The sequence below is a fragment of the Paramormyrops kingsleyae genome, chromosome 6 (genome assembly GCF_048594095.1).
Source record: "Paramormyrops kingsleyae isolate MSU_618 chromosome 6, PKINGS_0.4, whole genome shotgun sequence".
Classification (NCBI taxonomy): Eukaryota; Metazoa; Chordata; class Actinopteri; order Osteoglossiformes; family Mormyridae; genus Paramormyrops; species Paramormyrops kingsleyae.
In genome coordinates, this window is record NC_132802.1 from 1,139,116 (window position 1) to 1,146,975 (window position 7,860).

At 47.3% G+C, this 7,860-nt stretch overlaps 3 non-coding genes across 3 annotated transcripts; all 3 read right to left on the reverse strand.

Moving 5' to 3' along the window:
• Positions 1-11: 11 nt before the first annotated feature.
• On the reverse strand, positions 12-94 carry trnal-cag (transfer RNA leucine (anticodon CAG)). Its single transcript has one exon. It is a non-coding gene; the product is annotated as a tRNA-Leu (tRNA).
• Positions 95-461: 367 nt separating this feature from the next.
• Positions 462-543, reverse strand: trnas-aga (transfer RNA serine (anticodon AGA)). Its single transcript has one exon. It is a non-coding gene; the product is annotated as a tRNA-Ser (tRNA).
• Positions 544-653: 110 nt separating this feature from the next.
• On the reverse strand, positions 654-736 carry trnal-uag (transfer RNA leucine (anticodon UAG)). The gene has a single exon. It is a non-coding gene; the product is annotated as a tRNA-Leu (tRNA).
• Positions 737-7,860: the final 7,124 nt, after the last annotated feature.

A 7,860-nucleotide genomic window follows, 5' to 3' on the forward strand; every position in this document is an offset into this window, starting at 1 on the left:
GGCTAAAGAAATGTCAGAAGTGGGATTCGAACCCACGCCTCCAGGAGAGACTGCGACCTGAACGCAGCGCCTTAGACCGCTCGGCCATCCTGACTACGGCCAAAAGCACTTTGATGCGCCACAGGGAAGCCATAAGGAGATACCGAGAGGGAGGGAAGCTGGCCGTAATAATAGAGGTGTGGGACTCACAGGGGTGAGCAGACTCACCCTGTCTGTCTGATAGTATAGTGGTGAGTCTCCCCAGCTGTGTTTTGGGAGATTGGGGTTTGATTCTTTGACGGGGAATGTGCTGCTTGCTTTTGGTATAGCAGGGGATGAAAGAAAATGCTTTCATTTGCAAGCAACGGTGCCTCACAAAAGGCAGCACCCTGCCATCTTATCCATGCAGCATCCACTGTCAGAGATGGCTTAGCATAAGGGCTTCAAGCTGCCCCACCAACAGCCAGGGTTTAGTTCACACTCGTAGTCGGCAGGATTCGAACCTGCGCAGGGAGACCCCAATGGATTTCTAGTCCATCGCCTTAACCACTCGGCCACGACTACCTAACCACACCACTAACTTTTCAGTCACTGGGACAGGATGTTCAGCGTCACTGGATCATTTTTCAAAGCAGAGGAGGCAGTTGCCGTTTCACTTCCAAGGGCTAAAGAAATGTCAGAAGTGGGATTCGAACCCACGCCTCCAGGAGAGACTGCGACCTAAACGCAGCGCCTAAGACCGCTCGGCCACCTTGACTACAACCACCATACTTCCATTTGCTTAGTTTTTGCTCTGCTGCATCTTTTCTGCACTCCTGTGTAACCCCTGAGTTAGACCCACCCATAGCTATGCCCCTACCCTGTTACATCCATCTTCCAATCAGGGTTGCAAAAGGATTGGAGCCCATCCCAAGTGATAAGGTCAGTGTACAGCACAGATCGCATGCCTATCCATCACAGGGCACACACACTTATTTACAATCAATTTAGAGACTACATTTAACCAAATTATAGGTCTTTGGACTATATGAGATAAATAAATGTAGTGTGCATAGGTTAACAAATGCTTTTGTCAGAAGTGACATATAAGTGAGTATTCAGAGAGTACAGTCCGCCGCTGTCCCTGGAGCAATTGGGGTTAAAGGACTTGCACAAGGTCCCAACTACAGTATTTAAACCAGAGATTATCTGACCATGGGCACGAATGCTAACCCAGAGAGCCACATGCTGCCCCCCTGGGGTAACCATGCAAACCACACACACAGGCAGCCGAGGGGGGGCTCAGACTCCCCACCCTGGGGGTGTGAGCCACCGTGCCACCTTTTAATCTAGAGTGTTTTAGTTACATATACCAATCGGTAAACAAATGAAGTTGCGAAGCCTCAATAATCTCCTGGCGAAGCTGCACCTCACGCCGCTTGCCTGGGGCTCATTATGTCATGAGGATCCCTCTTTAAAATTCAGCCCCCTGCGAGCTCTGCTGTCCCCCCCCCTGCACAGTTATGGGGAGGTCCGGCCATCTATCGATGAGATGGCTGTACTCCTGCTCCTGGAGGACTGCATCTCCATCAAGGTGCATCACGTGGTGCCTTCATGGGCAGAGATGATCTGGAGTTTGGTCTTCATCCATGGGACTACTTGGTTAGTACAGCCCCAGCTGGCAGATCTGCAGATGAGCTCAGCAAAGCTCACGAGATGTTTTTCTAAAGGCCGATTTAGTCATTATTGCTGCTTAGTATAGGAGCAGCACGTCTTACTGATGGTGCGGTTGTTTTTATTTCTGAAGAGACTGCAGTTCCCGGCTGCTGCCTCATGAAAACACTTATTTATTTACATTTATTGTACTCAATGCCTTCATTACACAGTGATGGGAAAACGTGGGTCTTCATTTTCCTTTTTTAGGCCTCTCAAAACATATTTGTGGTTTTTGTGGTTGATTATCATGACTAACATGTTTCAGAAACCCTCAAACACAATATTATATCCAGAGGTGGAGATTTCAGGTACAGAAAGTAAAAATCCAGATTTTGTTTCAACCAACCAGTTGAGTACTCTGTGATTGTGGCTCTTTATTATAATTTGGTTGGTTGGGAAAATATGCAACACAAACACACACACAACCTTGTAATTATATCTTTGTGGGGACTCTCCATTCATTTCTATGGGAAAAACCCCTACCCAGCTCTAACCTTAACCATAAGTAACCAAACAAAATATGAAACTTTTGGCATTTTTTAGTTTTTTTGATTGCATTCACAGATCTTTGTGGGGACCTGAAAAATGGTCCTCACAACGCCAAAATTGAGGGTTTTTATTACATTTTGGGGGATATATCAGTATCCATGAAAGTCACATGGATCCAAAAGGACTATGGATAAAATCTTTATCCATTTATCGGGATCTAAGACACAGAACTGCAGCCACTCAGGGGCCATTCAAACAGCAACCCTAACCCCATTCAAACAGCAACCCTAACCCAATTCAAACAGCAACCCTAACCCCATTCAAACAGCAACCCTAACCCCATTCAAACAGCAACCCTAACCCTATTCAAACAGCAACCCTAACCCTATTCAAACAGCAATTCACCAAAGCAAATCCTTTGGGAAGAAATCAAAGTACCTGAAGGAAAGCCACATGAATTTCTGACTCACTCAGGCTGGTGCAGAAGTCAAACCCCACATCCCTGGAGGTGTCAGTCCACAGATCTTTCTTCTCAGGGACCACACTGCTGCATGACTTGCCTTTAGATTGCTGGATGATTATTTAAGGACCTTGAATGGAAGTACGGCACCCTTAATCCTCCTGAGACGTGATCGTTGTTATTCCATGTCAACCACCAAGCTAGAAGCCTCACCTCTAGTAACTGTTGTCAAGGCAAGTGCAAGTTCGAATCCCAAGTGCAGGTTCAAATCCCAAGCGTACCTTTTAGTTGTATGCTTACTCTGAATCACTCCTGTAAACATCCAGCTCTATAATCATTTTCAAAGTTCATCTATAATTATGTTACAAAATAAAGTTTAACACATATGATAAAAATTGTTACCCAAACAAGAAAATGTTCATTTTTATTTAATTTGAATGCATTTTGAAGCTGGGCTTTGATCTTTAAGATGGCTATGGAGACCAGCTTTAGACTAGTGTGTAGCTCTCGCTTACTAATGGCAAATCATAAAAACTAGGGCTGTAAGCAAACAGAATCCCTCAGTACAATGAGAAAAGGACTCAACTGACAAAACTACTGGCTAGAAACCACTGAAAAGATGCTCCGCGAGTGACAGTAGCAGTATTCATGTCAGAAATATGTCTGAGGTTCCTTTTTACTGTATACAGGTGTATGATAATAATTATTCATTTCATAGTGTAAAATTTTTATCTAAGGTGACCCTTAAAAGTTGTGCAAAGGATAATACTCCATCCATCCATCAATTCATCCCTTTTCTACCACTTATCCAGGGTCTGGATGCGGGTGCAACAGTCTAAGCAGGGATGCCCAGACCTCCCTCTCACCAGCTACCTCCTCCAGCTCCTCCGGGGGATACCAAGGTGTTCCCAGGCCAGCCGACAGATAAAATTCCTCCAGCAGGTCCTGGTTCTGCTCCGGAACCTCCTTCCAGTTGGCCATGTCTGAAACACCTCCCCAGGGAGGTGCCCTGGAGGCATCCTAGATAGATGCCCAAAGTACCTCATTTGACTCCTTTCAACGTGGAGGAGCAGTGGCTCTACCTTGAGCCCCTTCCGAATGTCCAAACTCCTCACTGTATCTCTAAGGCTGAGCCCAGCCACCCTGCGGAGGAAACTCATTTCTGTCTCCTGTATCCCCAATCTCATTCTTTTCAGAATCAGAATCAGCTTTATTCGCCAAGTGTGCTGGGGCACACAAGGAATTTGCTTCCGGCTGCCCCAGCACTGAAAGCTGATTTTGATTCTTTTGGTCACTACTTAAAGCTCATGATCATAAGTAAGGGTTGGAACGTAGATCTGTTGGTAAGTTGAAAGCTTTGCCTTCCACCTCAGCTCCCTCTTTACTGACAAAATGGTACAGCGTCCGCATTTCTGCTGATGATGCATCAATCCATCTCCTGATTCTTCCCTCACTCGTGAGCAAGACCCTGAGATACTTAAACTCCTCCTCTTGTGGCAGCAACTCCTCCCCCAGCAGGAGAGGGCAATTCACCCTTTTCCAGCCGATAACCATGGCCTCAGACTTCAAGGTGATGCTCATCCCAACCGCTTCACACTTGGTTGCAAACCACACCAGTGCATGCTGCAGGTCACAGTCTGATGATACAAACATCATCTGCAAAAAGCAAAGCCATGATTCGGAGGCCCCCAAACTATACCCCATCTGCCCATTGGTTACACCTAGAAATTCTGTCCATAAAAGTTATGAACAGAATCAGTGACAAAGGGCAGCCCTGGCAGAGTCCAACAACCACCGGTAACGAGTCTGACTGCTGGCAATGTGAACCAAACTCTCGTTTTGTTTATACAGGGACCTGAAGGCCCACAACAGTGGATCCCCTACCCCATACTCCTTAAGTACCCCCACAGGACTCCCCAAGGAACATGATCACATACCTTTTCCAAGCCCACAAAGCACATGTAGATTGGTTGGGCCAAAAACTCCCATGAACCCTCCAGTATCCTTGTGAGAGTGAAGAGCTGGTCTAGTATTCTGTGTACAGGACAGAATCCGCATTGTGTCTCTTGGATCCGAGGTTTAACCAATGGGCAGACCCTCCTCTCCAGTACCCAGGCATAGACCTTTCCAGGGAGGCTGAAGAGTGTGATCTCCCTGAAGTTGGAACACATCATCCAGTCCTGTTTCTTAAAGATTGGGACCACCACCCAAGTCTGCCAATCCAAAGGTACTGTCCCCGAATGGCCATGCAATGTTGAAGAGGCTTATCAACCAAGACAGCTCAACAACATGAAGAGCTTTCAAGAACTTAGGGCGAATCTCACCCACCCCCGGAGCCTTACCACCAAAGAGTTTATTTGACTACTTTAATGATCTCAGCCGTAGAGGTGGGCAAGTTCCCCTCTGAGTCTTCCAGCTCTACTTCCTCCAAGGAAGGTGTATCAGTAGGATTCAGGAGATCCGCAAAATATTCTCTCCACCGCCCGACCACATCCCCATTCGAGATGAACAGTTCACCCTCCCTGCTGTTAACAGCCTGGCTTAAGCCTTGCTTTCCCCTCCTGAGATGTTTGATACTTTTTTGACCAAACTACCCATCGAGTGAATGGTGTGTGAGTGAATGACGTGTGAGTGAATGGCATGTGTGTATGGTGTGTGAGTGAATGGAGAGTGAATGAATGATGTGTGAGTGGATGGTGTGTGAGTGAATGGCGTGTGTGTATGGTGTGTGAGTGAATGAATGGTGTGTGAGTGAATAACGTGTGAGTGAATGGAATGTGTGTATGGTGTGTGAGTGAATGGAGAGTGAATGAATGATGTGTGAGTGGATGGTGTGTGAGTGAATAGGGTGTGAGTGAATGGCGTGTGTGTATGGTGTGTCAGTGAATGAATGGTGTGTGAGTGGATGGTGTGTGACTGAATAGGGTGTGAGTGAATGGAGTGTGTGTATGGTGTGTGAGTGAATGGCGTGTGTGTGAGTGAATAGCATGTGTGTGTATGATGTGTAAGTGAATAGCATGTGTGTGTATGATGCGTGAGTGAATGATGTGTGAGTGAATGATGTGTGAGTGAATGGTGTGTGAGTGAATGATGTGTGAGTGAATGGAGTGTGTGTGTGTGTGTGGTGTGTGGTGCGTGAGTGAATGACGTGTCAGCGAATGGAGCGTGAGTGAATGATGTGTGAGTGAATAGCATGTGTGTGTATGATGCGTGAGTGAATGGTGTGTGAGTCAATGACGTGTGAGTGAATGGAGTGTGAGTGAATTATTATAAAATCTAGAGAATAGGACAATTACACCTTTCTATGGATAGCTGTGTCCAAACTTTTGACTGTACTTGAGTGCTGCTCAAAGACTGACACACAGCAAAGTGAATGGGTGAACCGCAGGTCTCATATAAAATGCTGTAATATTTCACGAATGCTGGGCTGCAGCAGCTGATGTCACTCACATACAGACCAAGATGAATGATTAAAAGATGCAATTACCTAATGCTTGTCACTGTACTTATAAAGGACAGACTGTCCATTACCATGATGAGAGGAACACTCTGTCAATAGATAAATGAGGCAAAGGAATGACTTAAATACTGTATGTAGTTGTACAAAATACTTGATAATTTCAGCAGTATACCTGAGTAAAGGCTTTTAAACATTAAGCATTAATTATATTAAGTAAATTTATTAGTTAGGTGGCATGGTGGGTCTGTGTAGCACTATGGGCTCACACCTCCAGCACTGAGGGTTAGGTGGCATGGTGGGTCTGTGTAGCACTACGGGCTCACACCTCCAGCACTGAGGGTTAGGTGGCATGGTGGGTCTGTGTAGCACTACGGGCTCACACCTCCAGCACTGAGGGTTAGGTGGCATGGTGGGTCTGTGTAGCACTACGGGCTCACACCTCCAGCACTGAGGGTTAGGTGGCATGGTGGGTCTGTGTAGCACTACGGGCTCACACCTCCAGCACTGAGGGTTAGGTGGCATGGTGGGTCTGTGTAGCACTACGGGCTCACACCTCCAGCACTGAGGGTTAGGTGGCATGGTGGGTCTGTGTAGCACTACGGGCTCACACCTCCAGCACTGAGGGTTAGGTGGCATGGTGGGTCTGTGTAGCACTACGGGTTCACACCTCTAGCACTGAGGGTTAGGTGGCATGGTGGGTCTGTGTAGCACTACGGGCTCACACCTCCGGCACTGAGGGTTAGGTGGCATGGTGGGTCTGTGTAGCACTACGGGCTCACACCTCCGGCACTGAGGGTTAGGTGGCATGGTGGGTCTGTGTAGCACTACGGGCTCACGTCCAGCACTGAGGGTTAGGTGGCATGGTGGGTCTGTGTAGCACTACGGGCTCACGTCCAGCACTGAGGGTTAGGTGGCATGGTGGGTCTGTGTAGCACTACGGGCTCACACCTCCGGCACTGAGGGTTAGGTGGCATGGTGGGTCTGTGTAGCACTACGGGCTCACGTCCAGCACTGAGGGTTAGGTGGCATGGTGGGTCTGTGTAGCACTACGGGCTCACACCTCCGGCACTGAGGGTTAGGTGGCATGGTGGGTCTGTGTAGCACTACGGGCTCACACCTCCAGCACTGTCGGTTAGATTCCATCTCCTGTGCATTTCCAAAGACGTGTCTCTACATTGGCCGCAGTGTGTTAATGTGCCCAGGGCACCTCCTCATCTATATGTGAAACAGGTTGCAGGCTCACCAGTGCTTATGAGACAGCGGCAGGGGTGCAGTAGCTAAAGCCGCTCCAGAGCAGCACGACACAGACACAAGTTTCAAAAGACATTACAAATAAAATGAGAAGCCTGTACTGGCTAAGGACAGTCACCATGTATCAAGGTTGCACTGTAGATGCACGGAAGTCGGTGAAATGCCTTATTCTGAAACAGGTCATGAAAAGTTGACTCAAGGATGAAGCAACGACTGCTTTCAGTTGAGCAGAGCCTCAGAATAAAAGTGCCCTTGAAACTTTAGACGTTAATGGAGAGCTTGTGCTGAACAACACAGCAAGAAAAGTGACTTTTTATAAAAGGACAAAAGTTTTTGTTCAGGGATGTGCACTGAACTGGAAAGTCCATTATGCTCTCACTCCCTTTCTAAGGCTTATTTATATGTTTATAAATAGAGATAAACATATTGCTAACTTGTACAATCCATCCATACACCCTCCAGTATGGGATCATGTGGCGGGGAGGGGGGGGGGGCACTGACACACTGATAATAATTCAGACCCCAC